This window comes from Musa acuminata, chromosome BXJ3-1, assembly GCF_036884655.1.
Source record: "Musa acuminata AAA Group cultivar baxijiao chromosome BXJ3-1, Cavendish_Baxijiao_AAA, whole genome shotgun sequence".
In the NCBI taxonomy this organism is placed as follows: Eukaryota; Viridiplantae; Streptophyta; class Magnoliopsida; order Zingiberales; family Musaceae; genus Musa; species Musa acuminata.
Window position 1 is genome coordinate 37,833,383 of NC_088349.1, and position 27,932 is coordinate 37,861,314.

At 35.9% G+C, this 27,932-nt stretch overlaps 2 pseudogenes; both read right to left on the reverse strand.

Annotated features, from left to right (window-relative positions):
• Window positions 1–338: 338 nt before the first annotated feature.
• LOC135629266 (calmodulin-binding protein 60 D-like) lies at window positions 339–10,511 on the reverse strand (annotated as a pseudogene).
• LOC135629267 (26S proteasome regulatory subunit 4 homolog) lies at window positions 3,444–26,554 on the reverse strand (annotated as a pseudogene).
• Window positions 26,555–27,932: the final 1,378 nt, after the last annotated feature.

The following is a 27,932-nucleotide window of genomic DNA, read 5'->3' on the forward strand; positions in this document are numbered from 1 at the left end:
GGCTTAGATAGTAGGTCATCAATCCCTCCATATTTGTTCTGTGCCTCACGCACGTATCATGCTACTCTATATGATTGCATAGTGTTTTAAAGGTTTTGGTTGACATAGTCATGTAGAACAAGCATTTTCTTGCAAAGTCCTACCACTTACCACTATCTACGACAAAAATACAAGAATTTTAGATGGATATATGCAACATGTTCCAATTTCCTATTATAAGCTTCGTTCAACCTAAGCACATGAATATACTGAAGTAACTCGGAGGAAAAGAAAAACTATAGAACATGGCGGTCAGCTTGCAAAGATTAAGTTACTTTTGCCTAATCTGATGTTCTTTCGATGATTGTGACAACTATAGAGAAAGCAAATTAGGAAAAGGTGAACGAGGAAAGAATCAGCATATACGAACACAAGTTCTAAAAGATTTACCTTCTCATCATTGGTGAAATGGTAACTCTCATCAATAGACTGTCAACAAAACCCATATCAGCCAATAAGAATTTAGAGGCATCTGGACATTCTAAAGTATGAATTTTTGAAAGAGAGAATGCTTACTGAAATGTTCTTCAGGAGCTCAAAAGTGACATCTTGTGCTCGATATGCTTTTGGATGCCACTTTCCTTCAGACCAATCAACATGTATTACGGACCAATTGGCAATTCCAATAGGATCCACCATCTGCAGGATGTCGAAATGTCCTGTCTGGTTACTCAGCATAGCAGATTGCGATAGTGTTCATCAGCATAGCAGTTCCAAGAACCTACATTGTGAAGTAAATTAGATCCACAAACAGTGGAGGTAATAAGAGACTCATTACAGCAAACAAGAAAACCAAAAACTTACCTTGCGGAGTTTCTGGGGATCCCTAACAACAAGTCTGAGAAAGTCTTCAACTGTAAAGAGTCCATATTTATTCAATCTCTTGTGCAATGAACCATCCTTACCAATCTTTTCCAATCTCCAGACTTCATCTTTCAATTCAGGTGGATAGTGTTTCTTGTCCACTATAAACATCAGAAAGAAAACTTAGGTAAATGGAGAAAAAGAAACCAAAGATAGTGCAAAGCTGACCTACATTCTCCTCTGTGGTCCTTTCAGTGAAAGCTTCTGTTTTCGCTTCACGGACTCGAATACCATCACAAAAACCTGAAGCAATCTTCAGTCCAAGCCTAAATTTCCTACTCCGTATCCAACTAGAATTGTCTGGAAATGTGAGCTCTCCAAGGGTTCCTATACCTTCTTTCCATGAGACGTATAAGTCTCCAATCAAAAGAGGCCTTTTTCCTTCGCGTTCTTTCACTACATGACTGTCAAACTCTTCTTCTGTCCAATCATCATTGTCTTCATTGCTAAAATCACCCTCAAGGACTACAACTTCTAGTTTTGCAGATGACTCAGGTCCTGATGTAACAACATGGCCAGTGTTTGCATCAATCAACACAACATGAATTTCAGTTCCCTGTTCCCCTTCTACTTTTCCTCCAGTAAAATGGGATAAGGATAGTCTTGTCCGGAAATGAAGCTGGAGATTTCTTCCATCAGGACCTTCAATTTGCTTCGGTGAAGACCTGCATTTCTTGAATTCAGAAGGATCCTAAAAGAGTATTACATAAGTAGAAATTATTCATGTAAAGAATTTTCATAGTTGGTTAAACCATAATTTCCCACCAACTGTGAACACTGAGGGAAACTTGATAAATTGGAGAACAAGAAGATTGAAGCAAAACAAGAAGCCTTCTTGAATAATGCTAGTCTTTATTCATAAAGCACCTAATCCAGGAATCGAAACAAGCCTAAATAGTCAAAGATGCATATTAGGCATAGGATAACTCATATGTCCAAGTGGCAGGGCTGAGTTGCAGTACCAATTCTGAAATTTGATGATTCCAAGAATACCCTTAAAACTATTAAATCTGGAAATTTACCAAATCTACCCCTCAGAGAAATGATGCTGCAACAATGACCTTCTCATAGGCTAGAAGATGAATTGGTGAACTTCTTATAGGCTAGATGATGAATCAGTTCTTTACTATCGGAAGATAAAAATGAAGCTAATATTTCTTCAAACAATAAGCAACAAACTGAAGGAAATAATCTTTCTTAGATGTGCACATCAATTACTGGGAAACATCACAACTAACAAGCAAAGACTAACAAGATGGACTGAAATTGAATGGCTTGAATATGATAAAGCAAGTCTTAAAGTTAGGTTTGTGCAGAGTTCTATTAATTCTTGTTTGAGTTAATTAGATTAATTGGCCTATTCTCAATTTACAAGGCAATATTATCACAACTTTAGAACATCTTCACAAAGCTAGATATCATTAGACATGAGCTTATTTAGTTGTATTCCACTTATGAAATTTTTGTAATTGATTGGGCACTTTCTGATTATGATCTTTATCCGATTTGGTCAACTACCTTTATTACCTACTTTTATCCCTAAGGACTCCTATCTTTTATAGGAACAGTATGTGGTTAGACTTAAAACAGAAAGATGTGCAGCAAAGATCATTCTTACAGAATGCATTTTCATCAAACAAATTTGGTAACCCAGTCATAACTTACTCTTTGTTCTCCTCATGTTTCACTTCTTTCGTCATACTCCATTATTTCTGCTGTAACAGAAAAGTTTGTTCCTGTTTTCTTATAACTTATTACCTTGCAGACTTTTGCTTCATATTGCTGTTTGTGATGTAATGCACTCTTCATTTACTATAGTCTCCCCAAAGCAATCTGATACTGACAGTGGCACACAAAACAAAATCTAAAAGTCCAAGATTAAAAAGACAGCTTACTTGGTCACAAAGGGATGAAGAAACAGTGCCGCTTGTATAATCATAAAGATTGTATGAAAATCATAATCATAGTGTGTTTGCATGACTTTTTGCAGCTTTTTTTGCTAAACCAAGCAAATGTTAATAATTTTGTTTTCCTTTTAATATAAGATACATAAAATTCTCGGTAGGAAAATAACATCATGCCTATATATGTCTATAGTATCTTCTGAAAAATAGACTACAATCTGTTAAGCAGAATGACCATAAATTAAAATTCTAGCAATCAGACTCTAGGACAACAATTTAAAAATCATAATATACAGCTGTTATCTGTCTCAACCATCCTTCATTTCATTAAATTTAAACACTTGTTGTGCAGCCTGTAACAAGTTCACAAGAAACTTGACATGCTTTCAGATATTTTACCGGAAAGATTGTTTCAGAAAGCATGGCAACATAATTATTTGGTTATAACATCTTAGTCACTTATAATTCCATGCAGAGGAAAAAAAAGCCAAAATAAGTTCATTCTCAAAGAATCCATCTGATTCATGATGTATGATGTCATAATATGTCTTACCTTCCACCAATTTTTGGAGGACTTAGCTTTGCTAAGGCTCGTTCAACTTCTTCACTGACCTAATGAAACACCATACAGCATCAGATTGTCAAGAAGAAACATCAGATATTACTAATAAATAGGGTCCATTCAGAATATAGAACTTCGAGACCAAAAAATTGAAAGTTCATAGAAGGTGAGTTATCAATGTCATAGAAAAAGATCGAGAATAATTTTTAGGGGCCATGTTTCAACATCCAACAGAATGAGAAAACAACACAATTACGGAATAAAGAAATGAAGTTTTACAAATCACAACATATATCCAAAGCAATCAGACAAAAAGAAAGAGATACTTTACACTAACTTAAGAATAAAAGGATTCAAACAATCTTAAGCATTAATTATCTGACCAAACTATAGATAGATTTACAAATTAGCCGAATGCAATTTTTAGAGACTGAAAACCACTCATAGAGAAGACTTAGCATCCCAATGAATAGGAAAGGACTCAGGTTGTCTGGTTGTCAGTCACCAACAAGAGGCAATCGCTTTTGCAGATCTCTTTCTCTCTATAGAATCTCAAGATGAGAGAAATATCTGCTACATGAGCAATTTAACTATAGTATATTACACATGTAATTTAGAGGTGTCACTCAAATTCTTCCAAACAAACATCATTTACATAGAAAGTCAACACGACATGACTTAACTTTAAATACTAATCAAGATTAAAAAAATAGAGCTTATCTTCTTTTATTATTTGATTGAATAAGTTCCTTGTGTACACAAACAAACTAGTTAAAAAATGTATTATCTCAAATAATGGTGTCAAAGATGTATTTATACAATAATCAGATGTCGCACTGGAAAATCAAAGTGAGAAATGATAACATGGGCATGTTGTGGATTCTTCAAGTGCAAATTCTTTAATGAAATTAAGTAACTTAAATTGGCAGATCATAGAATGCTGGAAAATGATTTTAAGAAAACTCTGGTGTGGAATAAGTTTTAAGCTCTCTTACAACTCTTCGAAGAATGGGCTCCAATGATGAGCAAATTTTCTGCAGACTGTCCATTTTCAAAGCTTCAACAATCACACTGCAAAGAGTACAAAATACTGAATGGTGACACAAAACAACTAGATAAATTAAGAACTTCTTTCCAAAGATGTTGCTAGATTGGCAAAAATACAAGTGCCAAGCAAGGATTTGAAGAAAGAAGATACTTTTGCTTCAAATAAATCCTAGAGTAGAATACGATCTCGCATGAAATATATAGTTATTACTTATTAGCACTTTAAAAGATTACCAATGAAAGAAAATATTGCGACCATCTTTCCCCTCTCCTGATTCTCAACATCCTTCACGCTTTTAATTTCTTAACTCTTAAGCATTTGTTTGTATTGAAACCCAAGAATAATTGTTCACATTAACATCATTGTTAAGTAACCCAAGGATTGTTGTCTCGTATGACCACCGGTATCGGTCCCTAGCCAGACCGATATGTACGAGTTGGTATGTGTATCGACATGTTGTACACTAGTATGTACCGAAGACTCAAAGAGGAAAAAGGAGATGAGAAAGGCACAGATGGCAGTGGAGAAAGAGGAGGAAGTTGAAGTAGGTAGGAAGAAGAGGAGGTGATGGAGGAAGAGGAGGAAGATAAAAGGATAAGAGAAGGAGAAAGGAGGAAGAGAAAGGAAGAAGATGAGATGGTGGAGGAAGAGGAAGGGAAACAAGAAAGACCTGGAGAAAGTGGTAAAGGAAGCAATGATTTAAAAAGACGCTTGGGCGCTCGCCTAGGCGCTCGGGCGAGGCGAGGCGAGGCCCGAGCGCCTCGCTTCACTTCCAGGCGGCGCGCTTCAAAGAGGTGCTGCTTGGGTGCTCGCCCGAGCCTAGGCGCTGGACGCTTTGGGCGAGCGCCTGGGTTAAATCAGGCGAGCGCCTGGGTTAAACCAGGCGACCGAACCAGGATTTTAGGTCTGGTTCGGTCTTGGTGCTTTAGTTGGTTCAATCGAACCAACTAAAACCGATATCAGTTGTCGCTGCCCAACCCTAACCCTGCTCGTTGTCGCTCCCGCTCCCGCTCCCGCTGCTCGCCGTTGTCGCTGCTCGCTACCGCTACCGCTGTCGCCGCTCCTACTGCTCGCCGCTCCTACTCCCACTCCCGCTCCCGCTGCTCACCGCTGCTCGCTGCCGCTGTCGCCGCTGCCGCTTCCTCTTTTCTCAGTCAGCACCCCCTTACACTCCTCTTCCTTCTTCTCCTTCTGTATACTGTTAACAGTATACTGTATACTGTTAATAATAGAGTAATAATAGTATTTGTATTTATTAGATTAATAATATATTATTTTGATTTTAATACTATTAATTTTTATTTATTTGAAATTATTGTTAGGTTTCAAGATAAATGGCAAGTATACAGAGCAACTCAATAAAGTCTCCAATAGCATCAAAAAAAGATCCTGCATTGAGTTATAATTATCTGAAGGATCCGAAAGATCCTAATGCAGTGACTTGCATATTCTGCGATAAGACTACTAGAGGTGGTATTTTTCGTGCAAAACAACACATAGTAGGAAATTTCAAGAATGCAGTAGCTTGCAAAAAGTGTCCACCTGAGGTAAAAGAAGAGTTGCTGAGTTATATGAATGAAAAGAAGACACAAAAGAATGAATCTTATGGGAATTTACCAGAAGACAATGTTGAACATCTCAGGGACGAAGAAGAAGATTATTTTATGAGTATTAACTCAAGTGGAAAAAAAGTATACGACAAAAGAGAAAAAGAAGTTCTGAGTACTAAAAATGGTAAAAAAGGACCGATGGATCTATATATGTTTCAAGGATCCCAGAAACAACAAGGCTAAGCAGGAGGCTCAAAATTTAGACAAACAAATATAAGTGATGTTTGTGATAAAAAATAAGAGGAAGAACAATTCAGCACATTGCTCGCTTCTTCTATCAGGCTGGTCTTCCCCTTATTACAACTCGTTTAGACAGTTTTAAGGATATGATTGAAGCTATTGGAAGATATAGTGTAGGATTAAAACCTCCAAGTTAATATTATGAGATGCGAGTTCCATTATTGCAAAAAGAGTTGAATTATACAAATGACTTACTAAAGGGTCATAAAGAATCATGGGCAACACATTGTTGCTCTATTATGTCAGATATTTGGATTGACAGGAGGCGCAGGAGTATAATTAATTTTATGGTTAATTGTTCTTCAGAGACTATGTTTGTAAAGTCAATAGATGCTTCATCTTTTGTAAAATCTTGAGATAAGATATATGATTTACTTGACAACTTCGTGAAAGAAATTAGAGAACAAAATATCGTTCAAATCATAATCGACAATGGAAGCAACTATGTATTAGCTGGTAATATTAATCTTTTAAAATTTTTAATTATTTTATCTTCAATTAAATGTGTTAAACTCTTAAGTTTTATCATTTTTGTTATCATTTGTCTCAAGTAAATTGCTTGAAACAAAAAGACAACACTTATATTGGACTTCATGTGCAGCACATTGTATTAATTTAATGTTGGAGGATATTGGAAAGATCTTAGACATCAAGAAAACCCTAGAAAGGGCAATTTTTGTTGTTGGATTTTTTTATAATCATATTGGGGCTTTGAATATGATGAGAGAATTTATAGGGAATAAAGAATTAGTGAGATATGGTGTCACCCGATTTGCTACTTCATTCTTGACATTACAGAGCGTGCATCGTCAAAAATATAATCCGAGAAACATGTTTACCTCTAAGAAATGGGTGACAAGCAAATGGGCAAAAGAAGCAAAAGGCAAGAGGGCTACTGATATCATCTTAATGCCATCCTTTTGGAATCATGTAGTTTATACATTAAAGGTAATGAGCCCTTTTGTTCAAGTCATTCGGTTGGTGGATAATGAAAATAAGCCTGTAATGAGATATATTTATGAGACTATGGATAGAGCAAAGGAGACGATTAAAAGGTTTTTTAATGAAAATGAAGAAAAATATGAGAAATTTTTTATAATAATTGATGAAAGATGGAATTGTCAATTTCATCGTCCCTTACATGCAGTAGGATATTATTTGAACCCTGAATTCTTTTATAAAATTAAATATGTTGGGTTTGATGCATAAGTTTTGGATCGGTTATATCAGTGCGTTGCAAGATTAGTTCCCAGCCTTGAGGTTCAAGATAAGATTATTCGTGAATTATCTTTATATAAAAATACCGAAGGTCTTTTTGGAATTCCAGTGGTCGTTCGATCCAGGACAACTACGTCTCCAAGTATTAATAATTTGATATAATTAATTTCATATATATTATGTTACTATGTTATTGCTAATAATAACATAAATTTTGTAGCTGAATGGTGGAGTCTATTTGGAAACTTCACTCCGAACTTATAGCAATTTGCTATCAAAGTACTTAGTTTGACATGTAGTGCTTCGGGTTGTGAGCGAAACTAGAGTGTCTTTGAGCATGTAAGGATCACTAAATATTTTTATTTTAATTAATTAATTTATTTAGATAGATATATTAATATATTTTTAAATTATATGACATGACAGATTCACTCGAAGAGAAGAAATCGGTTGGAACATCAACGATTGCATGATCTTTTTTACATAAAGTATAATTAAGCTTTGAAGGCTCATCATGATTTGTAAAATAGAATCGATTCAATCTCATCGTAAGATATTGATGATTCAAATGAGTGGTTGGTAGGAAAAATAGGTGCTAACTTACAAGATGCCGAAGACGAGCTTGTATTTGAAGATGATAGATTGACATAAGGAGATGTGGCAAGAGCTTCAGGTGCTGGAGAATTACAAACATATATAAGACAGATGACAAAGAGAAAAATGAGTGCAAAAGCATCAAGCTCGGCTCCTGCTATTATTGAAGACATAGAGAATTAAACATATTTTGATGAAGAGGAAGAAGTCGAAGGACAAGAGGAAAAAGACAAATTTAATGAAGATGATTTGTGTGAAAATGACGATAATATTGATTATGATGAATGACTTTAATGTAAAATTTTATTATTTTGAATGTTAAAACTTTTTGTTAATGTGACATTGTGATTTTGTATCTTAGATTTTCTTAATTTAATAGCATATTTTTATTTAAAATTTTAAATAATTATATTTATTAATTATATTATATATTTTTATATTTTAGCCCTCGCTTCGCTCGGGCGAGCGCCTAGCGCCTCGGGCGTTTTTGGACCTTGGCGCCTAGTGCTTTTTAAATCACTGGAAGGAAGATGAAAGCAAAGAGGAGGAAGCATACCCAGAATTAGTGGCACATGGTGCGCACTATGAGCAGCATATGCGCGACGACAACTGATAGCAGGCAGCTCGTGGGCAAAGAGGGCTCGCATTCTAAACCATTTAATAAATAGTTTTTTTTTTTAATAAGTTAGATCAAAACACCCAAAACAAGGGGGGTCCGCGTATCTATTCAGAGACTGCTAAACATCGCCCATCTCATACCGGTCTAAACAAAACAACATCCCATAAATTAACCCACAAGAAATCTTACAGTCCATTCTGCTAGTTTTTGACATTCTACATCTTTCTTTGATATCAATGTAACTAAAGTCATGCATATCATGAGTACAAACCAAAACTCTTTCTACTGATGGGGTATACACCCAGTCTCATGGAAAATGAGGGCTAATTAGATACAATATCATAAATGATAATTTATCATGAGATCTTACTACTGCTATATGAATATGTAGATTCCAAATATCCAAAAACAGAACCACGTAGCATGCTTGCATTGTTAAACTCCTAACTTTACAGGAATATCAATTTTAGATTTACCTCATGATGTTTTCATATAACCAAAAATCCTTTCCCCGTAACAAAATAAAGTTCCATAGGATATTAATGTTAAATGTGCTACTTGTCCTATGCAGAAATTTGGTCAAAATGGTTTAGCGCTATCAAGACAAACATTTCGACACAATTAAATCAATATTTGAACTACATTATACCAACAAAAACACTATAATCCAACTATTTAGGGTCAATTATGTGAATTATTTCCCATCATTGACGTCTGAGTATAATCATCAAACAATAAGGTAAAAGCTTAATTGGTTCAGAAACATTCAATCATATCTTCGTCATGTGGCAAATCCCAAATATTAAATGTGCAAATATAATAAATTCAAATAATTATAATACAATCCACATAATTGAGATGAGAGGAAAGAAACATGCAAAAAAAGCAAAAAAGATAAAGATAAAAATGATCTTTAAGCTCCGACTTAGGGGCATCAAAGTCACCTGGAAATAGTCTTTGCTTGAAGTGTGAGCAATTGTACCTAAAGGCAAAATGAATCTAGTGAATTAAGAGAGACGAAAACTATTGGCATCCCTATAGTTACGAAAGTGAAACATCTAAGTCAATTTACCCATACACCATTAATTTTACCGATATAAACATAAAAATAAAGAGCAAAAATGTACTCTTAATGTTCCAGTTGGTCATGGCAAACAACGTCAGTGGTGGCAAACGGCAACGCCGCGGGTGACTATTGTGGATGAGGAGAACGACGATGAAAGATAAGGGTCGCTATGCATCTACATCGACGTCGACGCAGTTGCCGAGCGGGGAAAGGGTCACCGATGCAGATGTAAGGTGACGCTACTCGGCATATGCATCGATGGCCCTTTTGCTCGGCAACTACGTCGCGCCGACGTAGATGCAAAGTGGCATCACTCAGCATCTGCATCGACGACCCTTGCAGATGCAAAGTGATGTCGCTAGGCAACTACATCAATGTCGACGTAAATGTAAAGCAACGTCACTCGGCAACTGCATCGACGTCGACACAAATACATAGCGACGTCACTCGACAACTACGTCGGTCACTCTGCATTTGCGTCGACGCCTACGCAGATGCAGAGCGACACCGCTTTGCATCTACGTCAACGCTGATGCAATTGCCAAGCGAAGAAAGAGCCACCAATGCAGATGCTGAGCAGCCCTTTAGCCACTCGACAATGCCAACGACGCCGACGCCGACGCCGACGCCGATGCCGATGCCGATGCAGAGGCACTCTTACCTCTCACCGCTACTCTCCTCATCCACAATAGCCACTCGCAACCCCAAACAATGCCACCATCCGCCACCACCGACGTCATCCACCATCGTCAACTAGAATGCTAAAATTACCTTTTTGTCTTTTGTTTTTATATTTCCGTCGATAAAACAAACAACATTATGGTAAATAGACCTAAATGTTTATTTTCGTAATTATAGGGATGCCAATGAAACTTTTTAAAGCATAAGGACCGAGATGCTAAAGGAAGTTAAATACAAGGGGTATTCTGTAATTAGTTCTTTGATTTCTTAAAGCATATAAACACAACACATTTATATAAAAGGTATATGATTACAACTTGGGCATGAAGATGCACAATATTTCTCAAAAGAGTATTTATGTTGAACCATTTTTGTTATCCAATTTGCGATTATCAAGGTCCACAAACAAACATCTAAAAATAATATATTGAGAATCACGATAATCAAAAGCGACAAATGAGACAAACCTTCATGTTATGAGGCAAGCAAATTAATAGCTCACATATAGTCCCTTAGGCACCCCTTCCTTCTTCTTAAACGTCACCTTCTCCTTGGCCTTCTTGAAGTCTGCATGAGTTAGCTGAGCGTAAGATGATGTAGCTACAAATTACTTTGATATGTAACTGAGGGCACTTTGGGAATGCAAGATAAAGCAAATGAGTATTAGTTTAAACTCTCAATCCACTGCAGGTCAAATTCAACTAGCCAATCCAACCACTAAAGACGTGTAGTCCAACTCAAACTAGTCAAGTGAGAGTGTCTCTTCAAAGAAGACTAGTTAATGTTCCATTTGTTGGGTATGTCCCTACCATATCAGATTTGTCAAACTTAATATGCACCAAGCCAAGGAAAATATTCAAGTATTTGATGATCTTGTTTGAAAAACCTTTGATTAAAACAAACGTTTGAAAACCATCATAATCCATATCAACAATATTAGTTTTGAATTATTCGTATTTTTTCTTATCAACTATATGATCCAACATGTGCTCAAGAGCAAGAATTTTACTTATAAGCCAAACCATATTCTTTTACGTTGAACTGATCTTATTTAGTTTATATTTTACTTTTTAAGTTGAATTTTTCTTTATTTCATTATGTAGGGCCTTGAATGATTCTCTCCCAAATTGTCTCACTTCTCAAGGCTATGAAAGAGAATGGGGAAAAGAAAAACAAAGAACAGAGAATCAGAAATTAAGACGAGATCATGACATTTCCAAGAGCCAAGGCATCACCACATCACTTCTCTATACCAGAGATAAGCTGTAATAAGAAATAGGAACAAAATAGATAAGAAGTATCTTTCCTTTCCATTTTTTATTTTCGGAGGAAGAAGAGGATCTCTATTCTAGCAGCATGACAAACTGTTTCAGCGGTCAACCACTGTTAAGACACATTGGTGGAGGTTTAGAGCCTATGACAAACCTTAATTAGCCTGAGTAAGGACCTATATGGATCATATGGTTTAATACCAAATGGTGTTGTTTTTGTATTATCTTTTACTGATAATGTGTGAAAAAGGTTGGAATATTGCCCGATAAACTGGTGAGATACCAATGCAACAAGGTGTCAAGACCAGAAGTCGACCGAGCTTCTAAACCTGGTTGTAGACCTTTAGACTTGAAAACATGAAGCATAGACTTGAGTGTTCAGAGATCACCAAAAATGTCACTTGAACAAATTTCCAATATGCTTTTGTAAGTAAATCTCCCTCAACATGTAAATAACTTTATTACATCCAGCCCAAAGAATGATCGTTTCCGGTTCTTTATTCTACTTCTTATAACAAGTTTTATCCAAAGCAATGATACACTAATAAAGATTGATGCAAAATTTAGCTTCCTAAAATGGTCATGATCCTCTTGCCCCAAGAAAGAGAAATAATAAGAACTTGAATCATCAAGGAACCCCCATTCGGGTAAATTAGTGGCTTTATAAAATACATACCAGAAACTATAACTGGGGTCAGAAGAAGTCATCTGGACAATACAGCTTTATAATATGAATCTGAAAAGCAATCTAATGGAGAACGTAGACTAAATACAGCTTACATGAACCATCACATTTAAATTATAAAGAAATGAGTTACCTTTATAGAATAGGAGAGGTAATATGAAAAGTTCTCCTGTCTTTTAGTGGTTAACTTTTTAAGTGATCAATTTCTGAACATTTAATGGAACATAGGAAAAATTCATAAAATCCCTAGGGTATGGACAACTGGCATTCAAAAGTCAATATCCATTTAAAAAAGCATGTATACATCCCAAACAAAAGGTATATAAGACCACAATAACAATTGCTGATAATATTAGTGTAATAACAAAAGCTTTATCTAACAATGACCTTCTATATAAAAGAATACAATTTTACATGTAAATATGTGACACACCTTCATCCTACGCTCTCTTAAAGCAAGCAAGCCAGATTCAGTACAGATTGTCTTGATATCAGCTCTAGAGAACTCGTCCTTTGTCATGACAAATTCTTCCAGGTTGACATTATTGGCCAGCGTCATTCTAGAGGTATGTATCTAAAGAAATTAACATGAAAATAAGAATTTAGCAAGAACCTGCAAAGTGTACAAAAACATGCACCGGTGTTCTATAAGTATCCTATATTTGTTCATAAAACATAACAAACCTGAAAAATACGATGTTTAATGTCTGGCAGCGGGAATTCAATCTTCCTATCAATACGACCAGGCCGAAGCAAGGCTGGATCAAGGCTTTTCAATTCTGTTGGTTGCAAGACCTTAACATCCCCCCGTGAGTCCAAACCATCTAACTGGTTCAGCAATTCCAACATGGTTCTCTGTATTTCACGCTCACCACCAGAATGAGCATCATATCTAAAATTGGTCAGATAGAATAGTCTGATAATTTTATTTCTCATCGACAGACCTTTTGGTGCCAACTGCTTCTATCTCATCAATAAAGACTATCGAAGGAGAAGGTTCATCTGCCACTCTAAACAGTTCTCTAACAAGTTTTGGGCCATCACCCAAATATTTCTGAATCAACTCACTTCCAAAAACATGCAAGAAAGTTGCTTAAGTTGAGTTAGCCACAGCCTGAAATTAAGCATTCATAAATAGTACAAAAATTAGGACTTTGCAATAACCAATGCAGATACCACAGCATTCAGATCACCATGCAACACAAATTGGATGGCAAAAACCTTTTAGGTCGCAAACCCACAAGAGAAAGATAATTCCAATTCTTAAGTGAAACTCAGTTAAGCTTTTTTTTTTTAATTGGCCACCACCATCTAGATTGTAAATTTGTAATAATAGAAGGTCAATTTTTTTTAAAAAAAGACATCCATTGGTAAAGAAGAAGTGCACAGGCAATAAAAATATCCTTTCTCATTTCTCTTCTCTATTTACTTATAATAAATGCTAGTAGATATACTAATGTGTGGGGCAACGTTGTAAAGTCCATGTTATGGAAATTCACATGCTACACTCTCACCTTGGCAAGTAAAGTTTTCCCAGTTCCAGGCTCCCCATATGGTATAACTCCCTTGGGAAGCATAATTCCAATATCTTCATACAGCTCAGAATGAGTAAGAGGAATTTCAACAGCTTCTTTAATTTATTGAATTTGTGCATCTAAGCCACCAATATCAGCATAAGATTCCAAAGGAGCTTTTTCAACTTTCATGACAGAAACCATAGGATCAAGTTCATCCTGAAGAAGCCCAACAACAGACAAGATCTGCAAAATACATTTTAATCTAATCACCCATTTATCCACTCAATAACAACATATCCTGATATAATATTTCAGAATTTAACAATTATGTGAACAAAAGCCACCAAGTAAGAAGCATATCATTATGTTTCATGTCATGTGAAGATGCATAAAAGGTAAGGATTAGAAACATCTAAAGCACAGGCTAAAATAAAAAGGACAAAGACCAATAATTATTTTACACTTCAGTTGAATAAGATACAGGTACATAATAATTCTGCAAAATCTTCTGGATTGGAAAAATCCAGAGTTAGATGTAGCTTGACCGGTTTCTTCACCCACACCTATAAACAAGTCAAGTTGTATATTGATTCAACCAATAAAAATATTCCAGCCCATTCAGTGTAGGTTACACTGCAGAGGAGACAAAATAAGTGTCAACCAATTGTAAGAAAGCTTTTCAAGAAAACTATATTTCAATCTCTGCAGCTGTCTCTTCAATAAGGATTGGACCGAACACTTGTTTTTACTCCTAGGAGAAGTCCAAAACAAGAGGTAGACAAGCTAAATAAGACATTTCTCCTTTATTTTCAAGAAATGTTTTGAGTCACTTCGAAAATATTCAAATAAGAGAAGAAGGAAAAAACAACAGAAAACAAAAGGAAGAGGTGGAGGTGGAGGTGGAGATGGAGGCAAGACATACAGGAGTGGGCAACCCAAATTTCTTCTCACATTTAGAATTTCTACGATTGTTGAAAGCAAGTACACAACCCATCTATTAAGAAGCTAATGAGGCCACCATTTGAATAATATCCAATTATTCAAACATATAGATAAAAAATGAACCCAAACTGTCACTTTATCAAAGACTTTGACTAACTCACAGAATTAAATAACCACTGAAAATAAATGAAACAATCTTAAAGGATTAGAATTCAAATCAAACAGAGTAGATAATATAATTTGTAAAAACAAAATCAATGCTCTAGCTACCCAACATAGGTTTCCTAGATTGAGTGACTCAACACACAAACATTTAGATACATTCAAAAGAAACAAAGTTCCTAAGAAGAAAAGAACATGATGATTCTTAAGCAGGCATATGCAACAGAACTTGGATCTCCTACAGTCCAGCCCATGAATCTAATATATTACCATGTATCCTAGCAAAATGGGACTCAATTTACCTTCTAGACTTCAATTCTTTTGTTATATTCTTAACTTTTGGACATTTAAGATACCCCCGGCCATAGAAATTATGTTGGCAAACGTATGATGCCCACAAAGGCTTCATAATGCAAGAAATTCTCTCCCATAAAAATTGACCACAAATCACTCGAACCCCAGATCTTCAGCTAACCAAATTCGTCGAGCCTAAATACCAGTGATCTATGCAAATGCACATAATATTGCAAGTTATTTTCTATAGAAAACTAGCAAATTAGGTATATCAAGAAAACCACATCAAATTTGCACCCTAAACACTAAAAATCTTCACCAATCCGAGATCATGCGACCAAACCATAATCATTAAACCAGCAAAACTGACCATATTGGGCATAAGAATGGCAAAGTCCAGTTCTAGTTGATCCTTGTCGACAAAAGACGGGATCCTAACGTAGTACTCGAACTTTTTGTCCTTTTTGTCACTATCGTGCTTCCTATCGCCGAGGCACCACTAATTTCCCATGCCTCCGGGGGTTCCCTAGCCCATGGATCCTAGGGTTTCGAGGAGTACCACCATGAGAGCTCGAGATCGAGAGTAAGGCTTGGGGATTTGGCTTTGGAAAAGAGGCGGAAAAAGAGAAGCCGATCTCAGTTTTCATTTGCCTTCAAAGTGACACAAAATTACAAATACACCCCTCTAAATATAGTTATTATCCTTCTAATTTTAAGGTACCCTCCAATCACCATCTATTTAATTCTTAAGATTCTAACTTACATCAACATTCTATATTATATGACAATAATGCTTAAAAAATTAAATTTTATTTTAAATATATTTAAGTTACATTTAACTCTTAAAATTATAATTTACATCAATCTTATCTGATTGGAATACTTTAAAAATTAGTTTTATTTTAAATATATTTAAGTAATATTATATATGGGATTAGGCATGACTGCAATAGAAGAATAAACTAAAAAAATTATATAAAATATTCAAAAAACAACCAAGTCAATGTGAATGATATAAAAATAGACCAGACATAAAAAGAATTCATCAATCTTAATAGTTGAGGCATTACGACTTATTAGAAATACCGTGGAAGAGATAACACATGATTCCAATTATTAGGGATGCCTTATGAAAAATTTGTATTAAAATAATAAAACACATATGTTATATTAAAATTTAATTATTTTCATTCAAATATAATATAGCCAATTATTTAGAGCAAGACTTAAATTCTTAACTTTAATAATCAGGATGTTTTTTTTTCTCTATTTAATGATTCACCACATTACTTCATTACGGTAAATAAAACTCATTTGACACTTACTATGTGGAATAATATGATTGCAATCAAAGCTAGATTTTAGAAGGGATTCCATCCAAAATATATAAAATTAATAAATAAATACACAGTTAATCTTACAAGAAACAAGCAAGCAAGTATTCAGAGCATAAATACAATTAGTGTTTCTCATCATGATGAGATGGGCAAAATAGCATTAAATTTTCATACTCCTTTCTGCTTCTGTTAATCACATCACATCTTTAAGAAACAGAATCGGTCAATCTAATCTCTTTATAACATTAGCTTAGCAATCTTTTGACGAAATTAAGATACTTGTTTTTCAGCCATTAACAATGGATACAGAAGCAGAAATTAATAAATAAATAGTTAATCTTACAAGAAACAAGCAAGCAAGTATTCAGAGCATAAATACAATTAGTGTTTCTCATCATGATGAGATGGGCAAAATAGCATTAAATTTTCATACTCCTTTCTGCTTCTGTTAATCACATCACATCTTTAAGAAACAGAATCAGTCAATCTAATCTCTTTATAACATTAGCTTAGCAATCTTTTGACGAAATTAAGATACTTGTTTTTCAGCCATTAACAATGGACACAGAAGCAGAAAAAAGAATTCTGTAACAATGGACAATGTCAAAATGGCCTATCGAATTACGTAAAACAAATAAAAGAAATAGTTTGTATCGATACTTACCAGCAAACATAAAGACCATTCTTTCATAAATTTTGGTCCTTTGTTTGCATAACATTAATCAAGTTTTAGTCACTTCGCCATGAATGGTTGTTTAAGAGATATCAAGTGATTTTGTTTATGGGGGTCAAAACACAAATAGAGGATGCAGTATTTAGAAAAGAAAAAAAAGGAAGTCTCAAATAAAAGTAAACCTTGCATTTCTTCGGCAATTATCTTTGTGAAAATTAAGTGTTGGTTGCTGAGACAATGGATCTTTTGTTCTACATACTAAGAAAGAAATGGTTCCAGACATGTTCACGTACCTCATCAAGTCTTGGGTGAGGATGCTTAGGAAGCACATCTAACACCTCTTTGTCCACAATGCACTTGCCATGAATTTCTTTATAAAGGTCTATGCATAATCTCACCAAATCATTCTTTCTGAACGCAAGCTTGATAAGGCAACATCACTCCTCGAAGCCACTTCTAGAAAACCAGAGCTTTGTTCACAATGTACATGCCAAGAAAATTAATGCATTATTGTGGTGCTTATCAGCTTGTGAAATATCTCTCGATAGTACCTATACACTGAGGCAATTCATACCAATATCTGATTTTTCTATTACAACTAGCATCATGAACCGGTTGACTTCTATTTCCTTGTGATGACCTCAAAGAATTCACAGCAACCTTAAGGAACATTTTCTGATGAAGTAATGTACTTCCTAATCTGACAAGTAAGAATAATTATGTCATCATAATTCATTGAGGTTTCAAGTATTTTTTCCCCTGTAGTTCTAATGGTGAAGCAAACTTCCGTACATAGAAAACCTGGCTGTCAACAAATCATGCATACATCAGAATCATCTGAGAGAAAATGCAGCATAAAAACCTCCAGTTGTCTTCTTCTGTTTTTATCATCCTTCCTGAACAAGATAACATTGGGATACTATTCCTTTTACCTGTGTTGGATGCTGTCCTTGATCATCCCAGCTTTTATAAAAAAGAATATTGGCTGTTGAAGCTGCCATCTAGCAACTCCACTTTTGAAATGTTTTAAAACAATTATATTTGTGTAACCTTCAACTGTAGTTATATCTGCAAATCATGCTTTCCACTCGTTAAGTCTTCCTTATACAATTATGGACACCACAAAATTATCCATAATTAAGATCATACCTTCAGGAGTTTCTCTTCGTGGCTGAAGAAAATTCACGTGCTTCTTCTGTAATCAAAAACTTCTCCTCCGAACCTTTTTATAGCTGGCTCAAAGGAAAGTCTGGTTGATGTTGATGGCACAAACAGAGCTACCATAAGATACCCCTCCAGCATTTTGCTTCTCAATGAATTCTTCTCAATCTTTTCCATCTCAATTGCTATTTCAAATATTCCATTCAAAATATCTGGAACAAACTGTTGAGATTCACTGACATCATCAAGCTAGAACTTGTTGCCACATGAAGCTGAAAACTTCTAAGAATCAAATAAATAGCACTAGCTGCCACTCATGGGTAAATCTAAAAATGGCCTCCTTCAGGGTGTCTTGTCAAAGATGATGGTTTGCATAGTAGATTGGTGGAGACAGGATGTGCACTGAGAAAGAGCAAGTTCTCAACACTGCTAGTTGAATGAGAAAAGATAGATGCTTGATGGCATCTCGTTGAGCGATCGCTTGAAGTCAGCAAATCCTTCTGCATTACAAGACCTGATGGAGTGAACAAAGCCATTGCAGATTAAGAGGCAACTAAAACAACGCAAAATCATTTCTTCAGACAAATTTGAGGAGTATAAGAAAAATTAAGTGACAAAAAGAATGTATTATACAAAAACTATATCATAATAGAAATCAGAAGTTAATTAAAGGGGAAGAACAGAACAAACATAGATTAACTACAAGCACAGAACTAATGTGAGAACTAATTAACATGAAACCAACATCCTAAACAGTGTTAATTTTCCATTCATTTTGATAGTTAGAGGAGAAAGAAAAAGAATTGGTGGTAACATGAACAACAATATATATAAATGAGATACGAGAAATTCATCATTTTAGTTATGCAAATCATTTGTTTGTACAAGGAACTTTTTCTACTGTAAGTATTAAAAGGATTTGTGGTGAGTCATGCTTGGGCCACGACAGCACGGCCAGGGGAGTGTTGCATGTTAGGGACAGTTGAAGTTGAGGCCATCATCTTTCCCTTTTTTTTCCACTCTTTCTTATAACTCCAATAATCTCAATTAATCACAAGTAAAACAGTAATAGTAGATTGGCCAAGTTTGATTCATGAGAGTCAATCTGAACTGAAATATTACCTTTTTTCAAGTTTTTGTTAATGAAATTAGATTTGGAAGGTCAATGGTTTAATTGATAACTTTTTGCTTATTTTTTATATTATGTCATATTCCAGTGTGATCCTCTGATCGCTCTCAAACACTCATTGAACAAAAAATCCCAAAATATAATTCCCTTTTTGTAGATGTAAGTTTTTGATTTCTTAATTTTATTTAAAAAGTTTAAATTATGTTTCTATTTATTTGGGAAATTGCATGCAGATTTTTGCAATGTTGATGGTTTTTTTGTATGAGCCCTTCTAAATTTGAAATACAAATACTTAACACATATATGTTATTGTAGTTAATCTCATTAACTAAATTTAATTACTACTACCAATTCTAGATGCCAAAAATTAGCAACCATGAAAAGCCTAAATTGAAAATGATACTAGTCAAACTACAGGAAATGCAAACATGATGTTACGACAAAAGTTATAGTTCAAAGTAAAAGCCAGCATAAACATTCAAAATAGTGATCTTTGGTAATTGAATATGAAATAAACCATATGATCAGAGTGAAATAGGATAAATAAGCTCTTTAATGTCTCTATAAACTTGATATTTTGAACTAATGTTTAAGAAATAGTTTAGTGCATCTCAATTGCAACACATAAGCTTCATTGTTACTCAAGATATGCAAACAAATCTCTTCATATTATAAATAGAAGATCCAAGACCTCAAAAGGTTGGCCTCAGTTACCTCTACCATGTAAAGATCTTTGGAGACCATGTTGAGCCAATTTTCTCTGCTCCAGACATCACTCTTCATTAGCAACCAACGCTCAGCAAAATTATACTTGTTCTGATAAGGGAGAGATTGAAAACCTATCATTGGCAAACACCAACGACAGTAGAACAGTTTGTTTATTTATATCCCCGGGACATTTTTCAAGTTTATCACATAAACCCAGTTACACTCCTCTGGAATTCTTATAGTATAGAACGGAAATGAGATAGTACACTTAATTATAACTTGGTTTCATAGAATGCATAGCCTCAGTTTTGCCTTAGCTTAAAGAAACTCATCAATTTATCTGCCATAAGCAATATGAATGAAGAAATTATAGTGCGAGTCTTTATGCATCTTATTAGTGCACTTATAAGGATATTATGTATGAATGAGTTCTTCATCCACCCTTCTGGTCTTAAAGTTCCTAAATATTATGTCGATCTATATTTAAATGAATTTTGCAACTGTTGAATACCACCAAAATTAGAAACTGAGAGTCTTGATGATGAGATGCATCAGTCAATGGTCAGTCCAAACCACTGGAAAAATGATCCTTAACAAAGAGCATTTTTAGATTTCACTGATTCATATTGCTACAGATAATTCAAATAAGCTTTCCATTTTCCCATGGTCTCATTTTTCACATCAATATTATAGGACTTCACCACCATTAATCCTTTTCATTAAACTATAAGTCAATGTTCAGCACTCGAATGATAATACTTAATTAATTGGCAAGTTCAGCCAGAGAAATAAAGCATATGTTTGGTTCCCTTATCCATTAGCATGGGCAATATTATATCGAGAAATAATTTGGCAATGTTCATTGAGTTAATGTTGTTAAGGCTGACTACGAGACATGATGTCCAATAGAAAAAATGGGGACACGGTGGATGTATTAGTATAATGGAACAATCATGAATTAGGTGCCAAAATTGAATAATCATGAATAAAAACCTAAACTGAAAATGATACTTGTTAAACTACAGTAAATGCCAAGATAATGTAAGACAATGTAGGTTATAGTTCAGAGTAAAGGCAAGCATAAACATTTAAAAACAGCTAACTTGGTAGATGAATATGCCTGCCAAAGACATACCTGCACTCGAGGCAAAAGTGATTGTGATAGGACTGCAGACAGCATACTTAAAACCCCAAAAATAAACAATTAAAACATATGATCAAAGCAAAGTAGGATAATTCATCTCTTATAAATGTACTTATAAGGAGATGAACAATTGAGAGTTCCTCTATGACCCATTGAAACACAAGATGGCACTGATTGAGAAAGGATAAAATATGAAAGCAGTTCTTAACTCGCTAGTGTTAGATCATTGGCTAAAAGCCTAAAATTGGATACTGCTGTCAAGTAACTCTTGTCGGAAAGACAAAATGCATAAGAAAATCTTATTATTTCTTGAGCTAATCTAAATGTAAAGAAGTACTGAGAGGTAAACAAGTATGAAACAATGGTGTATGCAAGTCATCTATTTGGCACTCTGGTTGCTGAATAGATGTTACCAGTAAAATTTTGCACGATTTTTGTTTAAAAAGAAGCTGATTTTATTGCTCGTGGAATCAGAGGACAGATTTTGACTGTGTATCCAACTTCGCAATAAAAAGAAAAAAAATACCCATTTTCCTTGTAGCTGAAGAAGTTATCGCAGATGTTGCTGGTCTACTCTTGTTGCATCAGGTGCAGCAACTCAGCGAAGGAGGCCTCATCGTTCCCGTAGAAGGTATCGGGCATACTCAGGAGCTCGTGAATCCTCATGGCAGTGGGGTCGGAGGCATCGTCGACGATCGCCGCCGCGAGAGGAGGAGGAGGAGGAAGAGGATCTTGAAGCCCTAGGATGTGATGGGAGCTCGAGCACTCCGGTTCCTCCGGTAACTTAGTTCCGCTATTTCTCAGGGCCAGGATCTCTGGTTCCAGCAGGGACCTCACGATGGTCCAAAGCGCCCCCTGGTCGTCCCACGCCTGGTCGACGGCAACCTCCTCCGTGGGCTTGATTTTCGGCGTTTTATTGATGCCGGGACCGGCGCCGTCGCCGTACTTAGGGAGGCGGCGGATAATGCGGACCACCTCTTTCCGGTCCTGAGGCCAGGTGAGGAGGTCGGGGACGGCGCCGGTAGGTGCATCATGTGGAGCGAAGGAGATGGCGGCGACGTCGGTGGCGGTGAGGGTGGAGAGCTCATAGGCCTTCTTGAGGAAGCAGGCCCTCCTCTTCTTGAACGCGGTGCGCCGTGCCCTAGGGTCGGCGATGAACTTCACCGGCCGCTTCATCTTCGCCCGAAGAGAGACAGAGAGAGAGGAGGGCACGGCGGAGGATTGACCAAGGACGGCGAAGCCAAACACGAAGAGAGGGAGAGAGATCGAAGGAGGAAGAGAAGAGAGAGCGAGAGCGGGAGTGGGATGGGGGTGGAGACTGAGGATATATGTATATATAGGCCGCGTTAAGTTCAACTGGAATCGGATCTTCTAGTGAAGCGGGTCCGAAGCATGTGCGATGCGACATCCACTCGAAACGGATCCGAAACATGTGCGATTCACGTGCAGAGTAGTCGTACGGGAGAGAAAAAAGGTTGCGGTGTGCTTATTCATTACAAACACAATAAAATGCTGTCTTCAGTATTTAGCCAAAAAATGATCTCTATAATGATTTAATAATTAGCATAAAATGTTTTCAGAATTCTCACCAATAATATATATATACATATATATATATATGTATATAATTTTTAAAGCAAAGGAGAAGAAGATAATCTCTCTCTCTCTAAACATCACGGGCAACTAATTTTGATATCAATTATCCTGTGAAAGAGCTGAGCAAGCCATGAAGTTGTTCTTCCTCCTCACAATAGATAGGCTTTTATTATTTGAAATATTATTATATCATTTTTATGTATAATTTAGAAATTATATCAGATTTTAATGAGATTTAGAACATTACATTTGATTTATACATCATAACATTACAAGTATGTTGTACATATTAACATCCATTAGATAATAATTGTCATTCAATATGTTCACAATATACCATATAGCATGTGTTTGAGATCAGATCTTAGAAGTTCAAAACTTTTAAGTTGTTCTCTATTGTTTAAGTTTTTTTAATGACATCTTTTATGAAACTGCTAACCAAATTATTCACTTCCTTTTGTGCTTCAGTTTTCTTTCAAAAAAAAAAAAAGAGATTTGCCATAAAGACTTCACAAAGAAAGTGTTTTATAATCTCTCTCTACAAAAGAATTGAGCACTCTATAAAGTTAAATGGACTAACAAAATTTTGCTGCTCAAGAGATCAAATAACCAGGAAAACACAAAACAGAGAGAAGACCAGTACTGGGTGGAGTGCACCATCAAATAAAGTAGTATCCACCTCATCCCTACTTAGAGAGAAACATAGATTCAAGTCAGCCCAATTGCCTCCAACATTCTTCTGCTGCTACATGGTGGAGTTTGGTGTCAAAATGAGGTGGCTTGAGTTCAAGAATTGGCAGGGATTTCATGGAGCAAATGACTCAACAATGTGATGTCAGGAGGCACAACCAGACCAAACAATGGTGTTCATGCTGATGTGTCTCGTATGAGGGTGTAATTAGAGAACTGCATCAGGTTGTGAAGAGCTTCAGGATAAAATTTCCTAGCAAACAAGTAGCAAAGTCTCTTCATTCCATTCCACAAACAAGGTTTCACAGTCACGACTTTCTGCAAAATAAATAAATAAATACATGATTGATATAAACAAAAAAGAATCAATACTACTGTTGAGGTTGGTCTTTGATTATAAAACACTGGAAGAACAGTTAAATAGCAGATTTGGTGTACTCAAGTTTGATTGATTAGTTTCTCTTCCGGATTGTGTTGTATAATTGTTAGCTGAAAACAGATAGCAGCAAAGATTTTGTGATGATAAATACAAGTCAAACATGGAAAGAAAATGAAATTCTTGTAGTATTAGTTATGATTCGGCATGAACTAACCAGATTGTTACAGTCGATGGCATTAAACAATTATTTAATAGCTTCAACAGTACCAGTATTCGGAACACTGCATAGTCGATCACTTTGAATAATTATTCGATATTCCAACGTAGTATACATGCTTGCCATGATTTTAACCCTTTGTTGTTATTATTTTTAAGCATTACTTAACCTTTTAGTATGCAAAATTTGCATAATAGGTAAGAGATAGTAAAGGACCAAAGAATACTATCTAAACAAAAATGAAAATAGATGCTTTCAGTGCTTTGGTGTTCAATCCTCCAACTAGTGAACATGTTGAGAAAATATTTGACTTCTTTCGACGGATGACATTATTTTCTTATAAGTCATTCAGACTTGTAATTGAGTAATTCTATTTCATTCATCCGCATATTTTTTTAATTTACTTCTCTGAAAGCTCAGATAGTAAGTCATCAATCCCTCCGCATTTGTTCTGTGTCTCACGCATGTATCGTGCTACTCTATATAATTGTATAGTGTTTTAAAGGTTTTGGTTGACATAGTCATGTAGAACAAGCATTTTCTTGCAAAGTCCTACCACTTACCACTATCTATGATAAAAATGCAAGAATTTTAGATGGATATCTACAACATGTTCCAATTTCCTATTATAAGCTTCGTTCAACCTAAACACATGAATATACTGAAGTAACTCGGAGGAAAAGAAAAACTATAGAACTTGACGGTCAGCTTGCAAAGGTTAAGTTACTTTTGCCTAATCTGATGTGCTTTCGGTGATTGTGACAATACTAACGAAAGTAATCAGGAATAGGTGAACCAGAAAAAGGAAAGAATCAACATATAGGAACACAAGTTCTAAAGGATTTACCTTTTCATCACTGGTGACATGATAACTCTCATCAATAGACTGTCAACGAAACCCATATCAGCCAACAAGAATTTAGAGGCATCTGGACATTCTAAAGTATGAATTTTTGAAAGAGAGAATGCTTACTGAAATATTCTTTGGGAGCTCAAAAGTGACATCTTGTGCTCAATATGCTTTTGGATGCCACTTTCCTTCAGACCAATCAACATGCATCACGGACCAATTGGCACTTCCGATAGGATCCACCATCTGTAGGATGTCGAAATGTCCTGTCTAGTTAGTGATACTATTAAATTCCCAGATAAGCCATTACTCAGGAACGCCAAAATGCAAAATGATCTAATGTACTTACACTCAAAAGAGTTGGAAGATAGTGTTCATCAGCATAGCAGTTGCGACTATCAAGCAGTTGCGACTATCAAAACCTGGCTGAGGTCAAGAAATGGGCAAAAATAGCAATTAGTATTGCTGGTTGATCAATCTGAGGGAGCAACCATTGAGTGATTCAACACACAAACATTTAGATACATTCAAAAGAAACAAAGTGCCTTAAAAGAAAAGAACTTGATGATTATTAAGCAGACATTATGCATCAGAACTTGGATCTCCTACCGTCCAACCCATGAATCTAACATATTACCATGTATCCTAGCAAAATGGGGCTCCATTTACCTTCTAGACTTCAATTATTTTGTTATCTTCTTAACTTTTGGAGATTTAAGATACCCCCGACAATAGAAATTATGTGGGAAAACGTATGATGCCCACAAAGGCTTCACAATGCTCACTCATAAAAATTGACCAGAAAACACTCGAACCCTTAATCTTCAACTAACCAAGTTCGTCGAGCCTAAATACTAGTGATCTATGCAAATACACAATATTTTAAGTTATTTTTAATAGAATACTAGCAAATTAGGTATATCAAGAAAACCACAACCAATTCGCACCCTAAACACTAAAAATCTTCACCAATCCGAGATCATGCGACCAAACCATAATCATTAAACCAGCAAAACTGACCTTGTTGTGCATAAAAATGGCATAGTCCAGTTCCAATTGATACTTGTCGACAAAAGATAGGATCGTAACGTAGTACTTCGTTCTGACCGACGACGAAACGATGACATGGTTCTCGTCGATGAGCTCGTCCAGGTTTCTGACGCTTATCGGCGACTCTCGGGGATAGTCGAGCTCGTCCAGGTCGATGAGCACGACCTACAAGTTTCAACATGAATAAACTGATTTATCTTTTTGATGTCTAAAACTTGCTTAATATGAAACGGTTTAGACAATAATATCTTGAAGGTTAGTGGTCCACAGTGACAATAACAAATACCTGAGACCACTTGTTCATGCGGCAATTAAACATTCCGAGAAAAACTGTGAGTGAATCAGTGATCCTTCTTTATGCTTTAGCCAAAACCCAAAAGATCAATAGTTCAACTTAGTCAGCATGAATCCTGACCCTTTCTGGAAATGTCATGTGCCAACACAGTGAATCAATGTATATTTTGTCCAATTTCAATTTTCATTTGTGACAAGTTGAAGTCCCACCTACTGAATTGCCACTCTAGTTTATCTTTCCTATTTTTGAAAAAGACATGTTCCAACATGAAACAATTTAGCATATACTTTTGATTTCAAACTAATTACATATTACCCCCCATAATTAGCTTCCTTTAGCATTTCGATCCCTATACTTCAGAAATTTACATTGGCATCCCTATAGTACGAAAATGAAACATCTAAGTCAATTTACCCATACACCATTAATTTTACCGATAGAAACATGAAAATAAAGAGCAAAAAGGTACCCTTAATGTTCCAGTTGATGATGGCAAACAACGTCAGTGGTGGCAACCGACAACGCCACGGGTGACTGTTGTGGATGAGGAGAGCGACGATGAAAGATAAGGGTTGCTATGCATCTACATCGACATCGATGCAGTTGCCGAGCGGGGAAAGGGTCACCGATGCAGATGTAAAGCGACGCTACTTGGCATATGCATCGATGGCCCTTTTGCTCGGCAACTACGTCGCGCCGACGTAGATGCAAAGTCACTCGCCATCGTAAATGTAAATGTAAAGCAACGTTACTCAACAACTGCATCTATGTCGTCGCAGATACAGAGCGACGTCACTCGGCAACTACATCGGTCGCTCTGCGTTTGCGTCGGCGCCTACGAAGATGCAGAGCGACACCGCTTTGCATCTACATCAACGTTGATGCAATTGCCAAGCGATGAAAGAGCCACCAATGCAGATGCCGAGCAGCCCTTTCGCCACTCGACAATGGCAACGATGCCGATGCTGACGCCGAAGCAGAGGCACTCTTACCTCTCACCGCTACTCTCCTCATCCACAATAGCCACCCGCAACCCCCAACAATGCCACTATCCGCCACCACCGACGTCATCCACCGCCGTCAACTAGAATGCTAAATTACCTTTTTTTTGTTTTTGAATTTCCGTTGATAAAATGAACAACATTATGGTAAATAGACCTAAATGTTTTACCTTCATAATTATAGGGATGCCAATGAAACTTTTTAAAACATAAGGACCGAGATGCTCAAGGTAGTTAAATACAAGGGGTATTATGTAATTAGTTCTTTGATTTCTTAAGACATATAAACACAACACATTTATATAAAAGGTATGTGATTACAACTTGGGCATGAAGATGCACAATATTTCTCAAAAGATTATTTATGTTGAACCATTTTTGTTATC